Raw genomic sequence first — 15053 nt, 5'->3', positions numbered from 1 at the left:
CTGAGAATTATCAGGGACGGCTGTGTGCTCTTCATCTGAAGAGTATGAAGAGGTGGTGCTATAAGCATGGGGGACTCCAGGTTTTCCCAGCTGAGAGGAGATGGGCTGGAAAGGATCACATGGCCTGTCTCGAGAGGAACTAAGTGGCCGCCTGCCAGAGACCAGCGGGGTCCCTCTGTAGAGGGGGTCTGGAGGAGGCCCATGGGGAAGGCTGGAGAACACCCCAGGCCCTCCTGTTCTGTGAAGCAAGCAAGACTCAGCGGAGGAGGCCGCCCCCCACTCCTCTGAATCAGGAGCCAGCCAAGCAGGCCCAGTGGATGCCTGGCACTGTAGCTTCAGACCCTATGTCACGGTCCTAAGAAACACCGTGTCCCTCATGTCATCAATGAAAAGGAGCTGGTGGGGCAACTAGAACCCGGGACACCCCCTCAAGGAACTTGAAATAAAATACATGTTACGATAGTAGTAGACTGTCATACACATTACATACGTGTGATTATGTGTGCTATAGTATGTTATACTATGCAGTTAGATAAACAATGTTACACACATTGTTTAATACACACACACAAAAGACAGAGTGTACTGTTCTGCCCAGGACTCCCCAGAGGGCCTCGAGTCCTTTATACTATGAAACTGCACAATGCAGCTGCCCTCAGGATCCATGCACGGGGAGCCTGCAGGCGCAGGGGGCCCACTCCCCAGGCCGTGACACATCTGGCTCTGGAGTCACCACATCAGGGGCGGCACAGTCAGAAATCTAACCCGGTGCCCCTCTTAAGGCCCTCTCAGAGCTGACACCAGGGCCCCTGCGAGCTGCAGCTGAAGGCCTGACGCTTCCACTGCGGCTTGGCTGGGAATTCCACCCGCCACCCCGAGCCTGACCTCAATGTGACACTGCTCAACGCTCTTGGACAACCTTGACTCTCGGAGGCTCTCGCTGCTAATTTTAACTACCCTACATTCCCCACAAAGTGAACTGGAGCATCCTAACGTCACAGGCACGACAGCATCCCCGGCAGGGGCTGTGCCCACAGCTTCCAGGCTCTCCAGGGCCCGGGATGGACGCCTGAGTCCGCTGGGCAGTCGCTGCTCTTGCCCATCACGGCAGCTAGAAAACCGCCAGCCATCACCTGGGGGCTGGTCTCCAGCCAAGGCCAGAGCTAGACGCTCCAGGAGACGGAGCAGGGAGCCCACCTGGCGGGTCCGTGACCTGTCTCCAGACAGGGACTTTTGGCCCACACCCTAGGGGTGCCAGGAGAGCCCTAAGTACCCCGTAACGCACACCTAAGACGGTGTCTCCACATTTTTGTGAGAAGGAAGTCCATACCTTTCAGCAGTCTCAGAGGATCCATGGCCCGACTGGGTAGAGAGCCACCCTGGCTGGGGGACAGGGAGCAGGGCGCACACACGGTCACTCAGCCGGTCAGGGGCACTGTTGCCGTGATGTGGCCGTTACATCATCTTCTCATAGCCATTTAAGGTCAGTCCCTCCTTTTGTAATTTCCTTTAGAATGTAGTTGAGCAATTTAGACGCAAACAAACAAAAAAGGCAGATGAAACAGAAACCAACAAGGGCACCCCTGATTGTTGCGGAGCTGGGGGTTTTATGAAACAAACATGGTGACAGCAGAAAGATCAAACCACACTTTCTGGAGCTGATCCTAAACGAACAGACAAAAGTACAAACCACTGTGAGTAAAACAACCGTCATTCTGTCAAATGCAATAAAGTCAGCCTGGCGAGCCCTGACGTCTATAGAGGAGTCCTGAGTAAATGTTATTTACTTGGCTCACCAGGGTGATAATGAGCTTGTTTTGAACCTTCTGTATGTTGTATTAGCTCATTCATTTAGAAAAATAACCCAGGACAGACAGAGCTGGGGAGGGATGAGTGAGAAAAAAACAGGTCAGCAAAACACGGGTCTCACGTTTCATAACCAAACACAAGCCGTACTCCAGATAACACTCTAATCTGATCTGTACACCGACTTCAAACGAGGAGTCTGGGCATCGCAGTCTCCCTCAGACATGGTCTGGCTCTTCCTTCCACACCCGGCTCCAGGCCGTCTGCCAGGCGCTGCACCCCCAGTTCAGAGCCGACCCAGGCCAGGTTTTCTTCCCTCATCCAGCCTCTCACCGCACCGCCAGCGCACACGCATCAGCCCTGGCACACATGCATCACCCCAGAGCACACACATCAGCCCAGAGCACACGCATCAGCCCCGGCACACACGCATCAGCCCAGAGCACACGCATCAGCCCCGGCACACGCATCAGCCCCGGCACACGCACACACACACCAGCCCAGAGCACACGCATCAGCCCTGGCACACACACACCAGCCCAGATCACACGCCATCAGCCCCGGGACACACACACCAGCCCAGAGCACACGCATCAGCCCCGGGGCACACACACCAGCCCAGAGCACACGCATCAGCCCCGGGGCACACAAGCATCAGCCCAGACTACACGCATTAGCCCCGGCACACACACATCAGCCCAGAGCACACGCATCAGCCCCGGCACACGCATCAGCCCCGGCACACACGCATCAGCCCAGAGCACACGCATCAGCCCCGGCACACACGCATCAGCCCAGAGCACACGCATCAGCCCCGGCACACACACACCAGCCCAGAGCACACGCATCAGCCCCGGCACACATGCATCACCCCAGAGAACACGCATCAGCCCCGGCACACACGTATCATGGGGCTCAAACTGCCCTCAAGTTGTTCCAAGGCTGCCCTGCAGATAAGGAACGGAGCCCGCCTGCAGCCCTGGGGAAGGAGGATGTGGCCTGTGCACGAGGGGCCTGAAGCCCCAACCCCACTCGACCTGGGCTGCTCAGGACGCGGCCCAGAACCCAAGCCACCGTAAACCCACAGCTGTCAGCTCCCACTCAGACAGCAGGCGGCAGGAAAGTGGTCCCACAGGCAGGCGCCCACACTTGACCAGGCCCCTCCGTGGAAGGCCACTCCATCTCCAACAGACTCTTTGCCTCACGTGGCCCCCTCACTGCTCCTCCCGGTGCCCCGGGCCCATGAGTGGAAGGCTCTCAGTGGCGGCCAGGCCCTGGGTGGGCTGTCACCCCCACTGCTGTGTCCCTGAGCCCCGCCTGCCCCCCATATGGACCTAACTCCCCTGGCTCTGCCTGTGGGTGCCACCTGCTCCCCACCACCAGCAGGATGAGCCGGATGCAGCCAGACCACCCACCTGCCATCACCCAGGGCATCGAAGCTGGCAAGCCCTGCGACTCCCACACGAGTATGAAGGAGGGACTCTGAAATGCTTGGTCAACTGATCATCACATCAAGACAAAACCCATCAGCCTTGAAACTGACTCTCGGAAGCAAGACGGTAAGCAGGAAGTGTAGGCAAATCCGGGTCGTCCGCATGTCCTCAGGACCCGGAGTGTCCCTGAGACATCAGAACCGGGCTCTGGGCTCCCAGGCGTGAGGAAAACGGAGCCTAACGGCAACTCCACGTAAACCGAACGTGCAAACCCTGTTTAACGTAAGAGAACAACTCACCTACTGGTATCGTATCTACAAGACGGAAAAAACACATGGTGCTCACTCTACAGAGTATGAGATGGAACTGCAAAGGTGCCACGGCAGCCGGCCTCGTGTGTTCCCTTGGGGCTTAACTTCCAGGGGTGTCAGGAGAGGGCAGTTATGCTGGGAAAGGAATATTGCATGCGTCAAAGACTTGCAATAAAAAAAAAAAAAAAGAATGTGAATCCAGACAAGATCTTCCTGGGGTGGAAATGTGCAAAAAAAAAAAAAAAGAAAAAGAATGGTTTGAAAAAAAGGTTGAAAAAATCCTGGTTTTGGGCTTAAGACCAGACTGTGGTAAAAATAAGACTCAGCTAGGTCAAACTCTGACCAGGAGGACCCTGGGCCCATGGGCCAGCACCTTGGGCCTCCCCTGCACCCTACCACGGTGAGGCATTCCACCAGGCCAAAAGGCACAGCCTGCATCCGCCCTTGAGAAACACAGGTGAGCAGTCCGGTCGGGGGTCACTGGACAAAGGTCCCAAACACCCACTACAAAGCTACCATTACCTGCCTGCCTTTGCCCACCGTCACCGCCCTTGCCAGCCTGGGCCCAGCATGTGGGAAGCTCCCTTGGGAGCCAGTTGTGAAGGACCTATCTCCGGGGGCAGCTGGGGGATGGGGGGCAGGCTCTGCCTGACAGGTGGGCAGGACACAGGGGCCCTGCCGGCCCCAGTCAGGACCCATGGAGCCCCAGGGGGGCTTCTCCAGTGAAGGCACGCATCAGCACTAGTGCCCCCGGTGAGAACGTCCGTCATGCGGACAGCCGTGGCATGCGGTGATGACCCACACCCCATCCAGTGGGGCTGGCCCAGCCGGACCCAGGGGCCTTCCCGGACAGCACCCCCCACAGCCTCTGCTCCAGCTCCTCTCTGAAGAGCCCGGGGAATAGTACCTGATCACATCTCCCGAGGTGTTGAGCTGTTCTCAGATGTGAAAACCCCCCACCAAACGGAGGACTTTAACTCCCTAAGCCCATGAGCACACAGCCCCAGCCCTCCTGGAGCCTCAGGATGATAAGGGTAACCCGGGACACCACCGTGCCCCCTCATGTCAGCCAGTCGGGGAATGAGCTGGTCACACCCGTGACCCTCCCTCACCGGGCTGTGCTGAACTGGGAGCTTGGGGTTTTCAGTTAGGGGAGCCATGGCCGGTCCCTAAATAGAAGGACTTCTCATGTGAAAAATGAGGCTAGCCACTCAAAGGCTGTTTTAAGTTGAAATGTTATCAGAAGCTGTGAGTGTAAGCGGCCGGGCTCTGAGCCAGGGCCGGGCCTGATGGAGCCCCGCCCAGTCCCCGACCTGCAGCCGTGTGACGGGATCCAGGGCAGAGAGATAGGTCAAGAGCAGCACCTTCCCTCGGGGACGCAGGGGAGGACGCGGGGGACAGGGCAGGACCCACCGAGCAGCCTCAACTTGAGCCTGGTCTCCCGAGCTGCCTGGGCAGGGGAGGGGAAGGGATGCCCACCACAGTGGGAGCATGCAGGGACCCTGAAGAGGGCAGCTGGGAAGCCAGGCCAGGAGAGCGGCTGGGTGGGCAGGGGGCTCGGGCACTCCATGCCCAGTCCAGGTGCCTCGCTGCACACCGGCTGAAGGCAGCTCCTCTCCATGGGCCCAGCCACGGTGGGCACAGCACAGCGCGTCTCTCCGCAGCTGAGAGGACCGGAGAAGTCCAAGGACGCCACGCTGGCCAGCAGCACATCACGCCCTGTCCCCTGGCCCCTCCGGGCCGCGCCGTCCAGGCTTGGCGGGGCCTCCTCCCCCGGCACGTCTCTGTGGCAACCTGGGCGGGTCGTCCCTGATTAAGATGGGCTCAGCTGGAGGCCCACCCCACCTCCACCATGCACAGCCACGGCGGCGTCCTCCCTCCTGGACAGTCGGGCTCCTTTTCTTCCTAAGCCAGCTGTGAGGGCCTCCACTTCCAAGAAGTCCTCCCTGAACAGGCTCAGGTGAAGGTGACAACGACCTGGAGCGCTTGGCCAGCACTGCGGCCCTTGTCTGTGTACCCTTCTTCAGCTCTCACCTCTGCACAGAGGAGAACTGCTTTTGCATTTCCCACGGTCCCTAGTAAGCTTTCCAGCAGAGGCACTCAGCTAGGAGACAGAACGCCACATGGACTCCTTAAGCTCTCTGGGCCTGTTTCCTCAACCACAAAGTGGGGACACCACCCTCCTGTGCAGGGTGGTTGGCAAATTCAGAAGTTACCTCGGAATCTAGGCGGCACCTCGCACAGAACCTGCCCACGGTCCCCACACACAGGCGCCTGATAAAGATGCCCGGGGCCCTCCCAGGGGCTGTGAGCACCCACAAACACTCAGAGAGGATGGGCGGTGCCTGGGCACATGGGTGCCACCCAGTGACCCCCGTGCATCAGGACTACTGACAGCCCCCCAGGCTCAGCTCACGTGATGGCCTCACTGAAGATCCGGGTTCCCCCCCAGACAATCCACCTGGTGGTCTTACAGCTGCCCCTGCCCATGTCATTTAAGTCAAGAGCACAGAGGACTTCCGCCAACAGCCAGCGGGGTTGGCGGGGTGGTAGGAGCAGTCCTCCAGCCCTCTCTCATGGAGCCGGCCTGCCACGGGGCAGGCCTGAGACCCCAGACCACATCTGCTAGAGGGCTCCAAAGACCAGGCTGAGCTGGGCGGGCAGGAATAATCCCCGGATGGACAGGTTCTAAGGGGCCACGAGGAAATCCACGTTAAAACTGGTAAACTTTCCCCAAACCGTGTGGAAACCAGCCAGAAAGCACAGCCTGCGCTCCAGGCTCCGGGCGCTCCCTGCTGCTCAAGGCGGAACCAAAGGCCTATCTGACCTTTACAACCACAAACTGCCGCCTTCCACGGGCTCTTATCCGCACACAGCCTCTCTGCAGAGGCGGCACCTACGGCCGGGGACTAACCGAGGACTGAGAGTCAGCTGTCTCTGAGACCCGGCTGGCGGCAGCCTGCCCACCCGCCCCCACGCCGCTCCTGCCTCCTCTTCTGTTCACAGCATCGGTGTCACCACCACTGTTCACCCATTGGGAGAACGGTCCCCACTCTCACCTGCATTTGGTGAGCGACAAGCATTTCACCCTGTGAAAATGTACTGATGTTTTCCACACACTGTCACAGCACAGGAGAGCCAAAGTCATGTTCCCCAGACTTCCAGAAACACGTATATTCATATGGGTGGAGGCGCCCTGCACCCCGCACCCCCAGGGCTCATGGCCACGCAGGAGACCCAAGACCTCAGGCCCCACACCCTCATTGGTGAGGTCTAAGCTGAGCTCGCGGGCTTGGCCACTTACTGTGTGGCTTGGAATAAGTTGCTTGACCTCTCTGTGTGTGCCCCCTTCTCCTCTCTGTTACACATAGCACAGCCCTGGCTGCATGGTTAGAGGAGGAGCTGAGTGCTCCTTCCAGGAGGACCCAGCCCTCAGGGCCTCCTAAGTGCCCACATCATGCTCCCCAGGTCCTAACACAGGGGCTGGAGCTCCGAGTGGTGGGCGGCTTCTGGGTCAAGGCCACCCGGCCGGGGCTGGACCAGGACCAGGCACTATCGTGTCTCTGCTGCAGAAGGCGGCACAGGGCCCCTCCCGATTAACCCTCTTCAGAATTAAGAACACTTTCAACATCTGAGTAATTTGAGGATGAGCCAGCTCGATGTGTTTTAAACAGCGCTGAGCCTTCTCTCAGCTGCCCTGTCCCACAAGGCTTGCTGAGCCCCATGCCGGCAAATCCAAGAACATGCCGGCCTCAACCCCACAACCCTGCCCTGCACCGAGTCACAGCTGACTGCGATGGGTGCTCGGAAGGGGGGCGGGGGGGCAGCGCCGGATGCCCTGGAAGGCCCGGCTCCCTCCGGCAGAGGGTGGTGTGCAGGCTGTGAAGGCGAGGCTTCCAGCCGCCGGCTTTTACTGTAAGTGACGTCAGGACCCCAACGGTGACGCCAGCACCCCAGCTCCCCGAGCAGGACGGGCATGCCGAACCCCTAGGTGTGGGGTCACCTGGACACCCTGGTTTCCCGTGAGCAGCCCAGGCCTCTCTCTAAGCCCCTGTGGCAGGGGCCCTAATCCTTTAGTACCGGGTCCAAAAGGCCAAGAAGGTGTGAACGTGGATCTGGGCACAGGGGTCCCCATGGGGCGGGGGAGGCGGCACGGCCTGGCCCACCGCCTCACCACCGGGACACACTCCAGGGCCCCCGGATGGGGCTGCGGCCTTGCGCCTACCTTCCCTTATCTTTAGAAACCAAGGCTCTGCCTCACAGTCCGAGGACACATGTTGCCCACGTTCAAGGTGAAGCATTCCTAAGCGGATTGCTAATGGCTGGACCTGAGGACACGAGACGGGAGGACGGCAGGCTGACCCACATGAGCAGGGTCCGCAGAGCTGGGAGAGCAGCCAGCCTTCATGCCCAGCATGAGCACCAGCAGCGGGGTCCCCTGGTCACTTGGAACCTCCCCTATGTCACAGACTGCCCGCAACACAACGTTCTACAGCCTCCAGCCAAAGCCTGTTCTGGTCAGGGAGGGAAGGCAGAGCAATCTGCTGAATTACTAAACTTGCTGTCATATCTAATATCAACTGGGTTTTAAAGGCTAAACACAGTACATGTTCACGTTTCGAGGGCATCTCCGGCTTACCTAGGAGAAGGCCAGCCCGGACTTCTAGCGGCTCTGAGGAAGGTCTGGAAACTGACGCCAGCACCACCCGCTTCCTAGGGAGAGGCCCTGCTTCCCAAACCCCAACCTGCCGGGCCCCTCTGCACCCCCAGCCCCGGGGCCCTTGCCCTGGAGACCAGCAGCGGCACACTCTCCTCCCTGCCGACACTCTCACTGGGCCCGAGAAGGGAGACTTGCAGAGTAGGCTGATGGATTCCGCAGCGGGAACAAAAACCTCTTTAACTCACAGCACTAGTCCATAGGCTTGCATTTTAATCCAACCGAATAAAAATGCATTGTCACTAACCAAAACACACTCGTTTATGAGCTGCACCGTCTTGTGCCCTTTAACACAGTCCATCTAGGAAACATGCAGTCAAATATCCCAGCACACGCAGAGGGGCACAGAAGGCACCATCTAACAGCAGCCTGCCGCTCCATCCCCCGGCCCGGCCCAGCCACAGAACAGCACTCTACAGCTGCAAGCAAACGTGCAAACGCCAAGCTCCTTCGGGGTTCTCGGGCGTGGGAGACTCTGAGTTCACAGATCCTCGGCGTTATCCTGTCTGTGACAGGGGTCAAGTCTAAGCCCCACCCCCGCAACAAGGTCACCTTCACACTCTCCCTTCCTCAGTCCCTGTTGGGAGTGGGGGTGCTGGCATCAGGGACAGGGGGATAATTTCTTTAATAGAGGCACTTTAAAGGGACCCAGCCAGCTCTTTAAGACACATTCTGCCTATGTGTAGTTATCAGGTAATTATCAAGACCAACAATACATTTCTGCTTCTGTGATCAATTTTGTACTGATATTTACAGTGCTAAAAATCTCTCCTGGGGGACCTGCGTGGCGGTTGGGGATCCATCTCCTGGTGTGTGTGGGGGGGGTGTGAGTTCAATCCCAAGTCAGGGAACTAAGATCCCACATGCTGTGAGGCAACTGGGCCCGTGTGCCGCGACTGCTGGGCATGTTCAACACAACCATAAAGAAACAGCACCGAGCCTGTGTGCAGATGCAGCCATAAATAAATAAATGCTTTTCAAAAATTTCCTCTGGATTAACACAGCTTCATGATCACAGAAATGTTTTAAACTGCAGTTTAGGTATACTCTGGTGACAGAGAAGTGTGAAGAATGATCAATAAAAGGCTTTCAAGTATAAAAGTGCATGACATTAAAATTCCACAAGGAAAGATGGGGCAGACATACAAGAGGAGGAAGAAAAGACACATGTGTTAAAACTGTTAACAACAGCTTGCTCCTTTTCACACAGGGTGAGGGTGAGCTATCAGATCATGAGAGTGTTTAGTTATTTTAAATGAAAAACTCAAGATGGCAACTTAAAAATGTGCCCATAGTTTTTGTTATTTCACAGAACAGGGGCAAGAAAGTCTGAAGACCTCTGCTTTAAGGGACGGTCACTCTGAAGCAGCCCTAACTTAACAAGTGATCACAGTGATGAGAGGGCTGCCTTCCAGCCCCTCAGCTGGTGCCCCCCTCGCCACCCCCCCACGTCCACATCCCAAGCTCATCCCCCAAACCCCTCCCCCCAAAATAACTGATGGAAAAACACTCCTCTTTCCAAACCAAAATTCACCTCTGCTTTCGGATAAATGTATTTTCCTAAAATGGTGATTAAAATGTTGTTTGTCTAAAACTGTGCAGGAAGATCTGTATGTAAAATTTCGTCAACCACGACATCTGGACCAGAATCCACTCTCTTCCAATCCCTCTTTATCTAAGGGTCTGCTATGGATTTTGCACTTAAGACCTTCCTTTCTTTCCAATGGGAAGAATTTGGTCACCAACCAATTCAATGAGCTCCAGGATTCAAGGGTGAAACCCCAGGAGAGACCCTCCAGGAAACTCCAAAAACTGCAAACCAGCTGACACAGAATCCCAGGCTGGAAGGTACTTTTTGAAGGCAGCACAATAAAGAGCCTCTCGGGCACTGGTTCAGGAATGCGGCTTCCCTCACTGCCAGCGAAATCCTGCAACAGGTTTGGGAGGATGCAAACAACAACGGCCCAGGTGGAACAAAGCCTCCCTCACCTGGGCTCAGGGCCAGCAGAGTGGGGGAGTGAGGCCAAGGCAGCCTTGCTCAGTAACTTGAAAAGGCTCTGCAAACCCTCTAGCTGTGGGGGGATCCCACTTTGGGAGAGCCAGCAGCTCAACCCTGCACCTGGGGGCAAAATGCCTGGCAGAGCACACACCCTCGTTTGGGGGCTCCCTGCAGGCCCAGCTATGGGCTCCGGCGACCTGTCTTCGCTTGAGGTTCCGAACTAGCAGATGAGAACTCAGAGCCCTTCCCTCTAACCCTGAGGACCTGTTTCCTTTCCCACCATCTCTAGCAGCAGCAGCGTGCTTACCCCCAAGATGAGCGAGCTCAACAGAGGACTCAGACAAACCACCGTCCGCGCTTCTGGGCGTCACATCCGTGTTGAGTGTCCGGGCCGTGTCCCGGTGCTGCTGCCGACCCGGGTGTGAGGGGAACACTGTCGGTGCCCTAAAACAGCAGGAATCATGCTGCCGCCCTGCAAGCCTGCGGCTCTTAATCTTCTTAAAATGCCTCCTCTGAAAGTCACTTGCCGAAGCAGCAGCTTCACAAACATTACGAGGCCCCCAGTGAACGTTTCCAGGGTCACCACCACCTAAGTGGCAGTGGGTTGAAAATGACGGCCGTGTAGGCTGGTCTGAATGCAGGCAGGGAAGCTTCCTTTGCGCACACGTTCAAGTGTCCACAATCTCCTAGTTAGCTGGAAGTGCCTTACTTCACAAAGGGTTAGCATTTCATACTCTTAAAAAAAAAAAAAGCCACTCGAAGCACATTTTGAAACTTCCACGTTAAAAAGATCCTTGTTCATTGATTTTGGTGGGATAAATAAGCTAATCTAAACAAGGGGACCTTGTGCGGGCAGGGGTGGGGGAGGGGCGGTGGGGCTGGCCTCGGCCTGGGCGCCCCTGCCCGGGGGTCCTCTCCCACCTCCTTTCTCTACAGCCGCTCTTCCTCTGGGAGGCTTTCCCCCTCTGGTCAGATTCCCACTTTGCAGAGCTAAAATCTCTCAGGTTTCCTGGCTTGGAGATGAAGACAACCCTCCTAATGGGGTTTCACTGAGTGTCTCTTCATCAGTGGAATTATGTTGTGATCAAAAAAAAAGAAAATCTGGGAAACCAGAGGAAGCGAGCGAGGAGCAGCACCCTGGCCCGTCCTCAGCGGGGACTCGGCTTCCAGCGTGTTCTGGCTCCACAAATTACAGACAGGGCTCTGCCAGGGGTGTTCCCGGGGAGGGCACTGCAATTTGGGGTTGTCTGCCACCTACTGTGCTCACCAGTCACCCTCACTCCATGCCAGGCCGACAGGCTGTTAGTCACGAACCACCCCTGCCGGCTACACAGGGCTGGGCTGCTGGGCCCCACAGGACGAGCAGGAGAGGCCAAGAGGGTGCAGACTAGGGGCAGGAACCTATGGGCACCGCGGTCAGGACACGCCAGCAAAGCCCGACCCCAGCGAGGCCGTCCACTCTCCTCCCCACTGTCCCTCTGACAACATGGATCAAACCAATCCAACACCAAGCAGCCTGAACGCCGGCGAAAATGCCTGTGTGTGCTCTCCTCCACTGGGGATGGGGGAGCAAGCGGCCGTTGCCGCAGCCCCTCCTCCCCCGCAGACCTGCAGGGCGGACTCTCCCGGCTCTCCGAGAGGCCAGGGTCCCGGTGCCAGGCTCCTCCCGCCCCTGCCCGACCTCCAGCAAGCAGAGCTGAGGGCAGGGAAGAGCCCCAGGATGTTAAAAAAACTGCCAGGCACCTTGGAGATCGCCCAGTCCAATCTCTGTTCTGCTTTCCCGATGCAACGCGGGCTGAGGCTGCAGCACGCATCTCAGCCAGGGAAGCAGGCCCACTCTCACAGGCCCAGAGCCCTGGGGCAGCCTCCCGGCGGGGGGGTGGGGGGGGACCATCCAGGCCACACGCACCCTCCACTCAGGGCCTCATATGCATTTCAAACGTGTCTCAAACTAGCCCCTACTTTCCTTTACAGCTGCTGCTCATGATTTATCAATTAGCCTGAACAATCGGGACTGAAATTCCAGATTTTTAAGACAACTGACTCCTCCCTCCCCGCCACCCCAGAAGCCCCAGCATTCTGCAGCCACAAGGATCTTCCCACCTGGGGCCTACACAGCTCCAGGCCACAGCCACTGCCCATCCTCACCTTCAAGTGGATTCTGCAAAACCTCTTGAGCACTCAATAAACTCTTACTGTTTCTTTGAGTACATAATTCAGATCCACCAGAAAACTGAGGAAAGTACTCATTTTTAAATGGCTAGGGTCACTCTTTTGGATGCCCTGTCATTTAATACACCACATCAGGGTAATACACCAATCCTCCAGCTTTTTATCGTCTTCCTTTTTCTCCTACTACAGGCGCAAAATAGAAGAGCTGAAAGACTCCCCCTTACCCTACCTGTCCATTGCTGATGGGAGAAGTGGGGACCACTGAAGTGCAGAGCACACTCACAGAACGCTGGGAAGATTGACTTGGCTTTTCCCAGAAGAAGCAGGCTTCAATTATGACAATCATTTGACCCCACAACAATGGCTTCAATCACTCATCTCCTAAACCCTCCTCCCTTCCCAGGCCTCAGGCTAGGAGATGCCCCCAAAACCAGGAGCGACCAGGCTCCTTTTGGCTGGAGTCAGCTGAGGTAACCGATGGGGTTGGATGGCTCAATGGCCCCACTCCCAAAGGAAAAAAAAAAATCTCACACTCCCTAGAAGATCAAGTGTGTATCCCCACCCCCCAGAATCACTATGAATGATTAACCAGAAGGCTGTGCTTTCTTCAAACCACCACCCCTCCCTTTTTGACATACCTCCTCTGAAAAAGCCCTCTGGAAGGTGTTCCCCCGCAGCCCAGTCAAGAGCAACACACCCTGGGGAGGAACGGGTTAAGTTCAAGAGCTCTGGGAGGCCAGCCGGCAAGGGAAAGGGAGAGCGGTACAGAGATGCAGACAAACGTGCAGGGACTTCTGCAGGGCAGGCGCTGCTGGACCCGGGTGCACCGAGGCATTGGCCCCTCTTCCCCAGGCACAGCTTGGTTGCGGAACTGGAGGTGTCTTCAAAGGGGCAGACCAGAGGACGGTGCAGGTAAGAGAGACAAAACACAGGGGCAGCCCCGAGTGTGGCCGCCCTGTGAGGCCGCTGAGGGCAGGCGTGTGCGGGGACAGGAGGGTTTCAGGCAGAGGGGACAGAGGCTGAACTCTCAGAAGTTGGCGGCGTCAGGCCGAGGGCGCGGGGCAGGGTCGGGACCGAGAGGGCCGAGGCGCCAGGCTGCCTGCGGGTAGAGTAACCCGAGAAGACGGGGGTGGGGGATGCCGAGGACTGCGGCCGGGGCAGGGTCCAGGGGAAGGCGTACCCCGCGGGGAGGGGCCCGAGATGCTCCAGGAGGCGGGGGGCGGGGGACGGAGACGAGGCCGGGCAGGTGCACCCCGGGCGGAGAAGGGAAGGGGCCCAAGCCCGGAGCGTCCGTGCGGGCGGGAGCAGGCTCTCGGCCGTGGCGTGGGGGGCCTCCTCCCTGGGGAAGGGATGCCGGAGCGGGCCGGGAGCCGGTCCCGGAGCTCGAGGCCGGGGCCGCGCGGGGGCCTAGTGGGGGTGGGCAGCGGCAGGTGCCGGGCGCCCAGGTGCGGCGGGGTCAGGGCAGCGGGCCGACCGCTCACCTGTCTCCTCCGGCCGGGGCCGCGGGGCGGCGGCGCGGCGGGGCGGCCGGGCCGGGCCGGGCGGGGACGGCGGGGGCGCGGCGCTCCGGGGGCGGCGGCGGCGGCAGGGCCCGGCGGCGGCTGCTCCTCAGCTGGCCGGCCGGGCGGTCAGTCAGCGAGAGACGCCGGCGCGAACGGAGCGCTTGCGAGGATGCGGCCAGCGCGCGGGGACAACGCCGCTTTATCAGGTCGGAAACAGCCGCCGCGCGCCGCTTCCGCTGACGCAGCGCCGGCCCGAGCTCATGACTATGCAGCAGCCGCCGCGGGGGGCGGGGCGGGGCCCGAGCCACGCGCGCCTATTGGTCTCCGCGTGCCCCACCCACCGTCCCGTCCCGCCCCGGACCGAGGCCCCGCCCCGGACCGAGGCCCCGCCCCGGACCGAGGCCCCGCCCCGGACCGGCCCAGCCCCCGGACCGGCCCCGCCCCGGCCGCATCCCGCCTCTGGCCTCCGGCGAGGGTCTGCAGTTCGCCCCCAGCCCAGCTTCTCCAGACTTGAGCGCAGACCCTAACCGGGAGCCGTGACCCCAGACTCTGGCCGCGGAGGTGCCCCTCGGTAGCCGCAGGAGAGAGAACCTGCCACCCTCTCCCCTCCCGGGTTCACCCTGGTCCTGCCTCTCCGCTAACGCCTCCTGTAAGAGGGTCCTAAGAGCCTCGCGTCCCGCCACCAGCCTGGTCCCTCCGCAGACAGCCTCCTCCCATCCCACTCTCCCTCCATCCCCCGGCCTGACGGGTGAGGTGGGCTCCGCCGCCAGATGCGACAGCAAAACCCTCCCTTCGGTTTTCCCTCCCTCGCCCTGGGCCTTCTCCTTTGCCCCATACCAGTCCCACCTCCCACGCTAAGTGTGCCCCCAGCTCCCCACCCCCTGCCCTTTCCAGCCTTTCCAGCCCTGGAGAACTGGAGGACCCGGACCAGGGGGCCTCCTACTCGCAACCCGACCCACGCCAGGGGCACCAGTCCGCTATCACCCAAGAAGCAGAGTGGCTATAGTCCCTAGGATGGGATTTCTGGGAACCCCTGGGGACAAGGTCGGAGGAGGCAGCTTGATAAACAGAGAAACGGATGATATAATGAGCTGAGGTCAGACAGCCCTGCGC

The 15053-nt window shown here is 58.9% G+C and overlaps 1 protein-coding gene across 2 annotated transcripts in view; it reads right to left on the bottom strand.

Moving 5' to 3' along the window:
• SLC45A4 (solute carrier family 45 member 4) overlaps positions 1-13978 on the bottom strand; it is a 65753-nt gene extending 51775 nt beyond the window's left edge. For both annotated transcript variants that reach the window (XM_043880514.1, XM_043880513.1), the window contains exons 1-2: positions 13920-13978; positions 13077-13136 (exon numbers count right to left, since the gene is read on the bottom strand). The gene's annotated coding sequence lies outside the window, so the exon portion shown is untranslated. The remainder of the gene's footprint in view (positions 1-13076; positions 13137-13919) is intronic.
• Between the last annotated feature and the right edge of the window lie 1075 nt (positions 13979-15053).

The sequence above is a fragment of the Cervus elaphus genome, chromosome 21 (assembly GCF_910594005.1).
Source record: "Cervus elaphus chromosome 21, mCerEla1.1, whole genome shotgun sequence".
Taxonomy (NCBI): domain Eukaryota; kingdom Metazoa; phylum Chordata; class Mammalia; order Artiodactyla; family Cervidae; genus Cervus; species Cervus elaphus.
The sequence above is the reverse complement of the archived record's forward strand: the minus strand, read 5'-3'. Positions and strand labels throughout refer to the sequence as shown.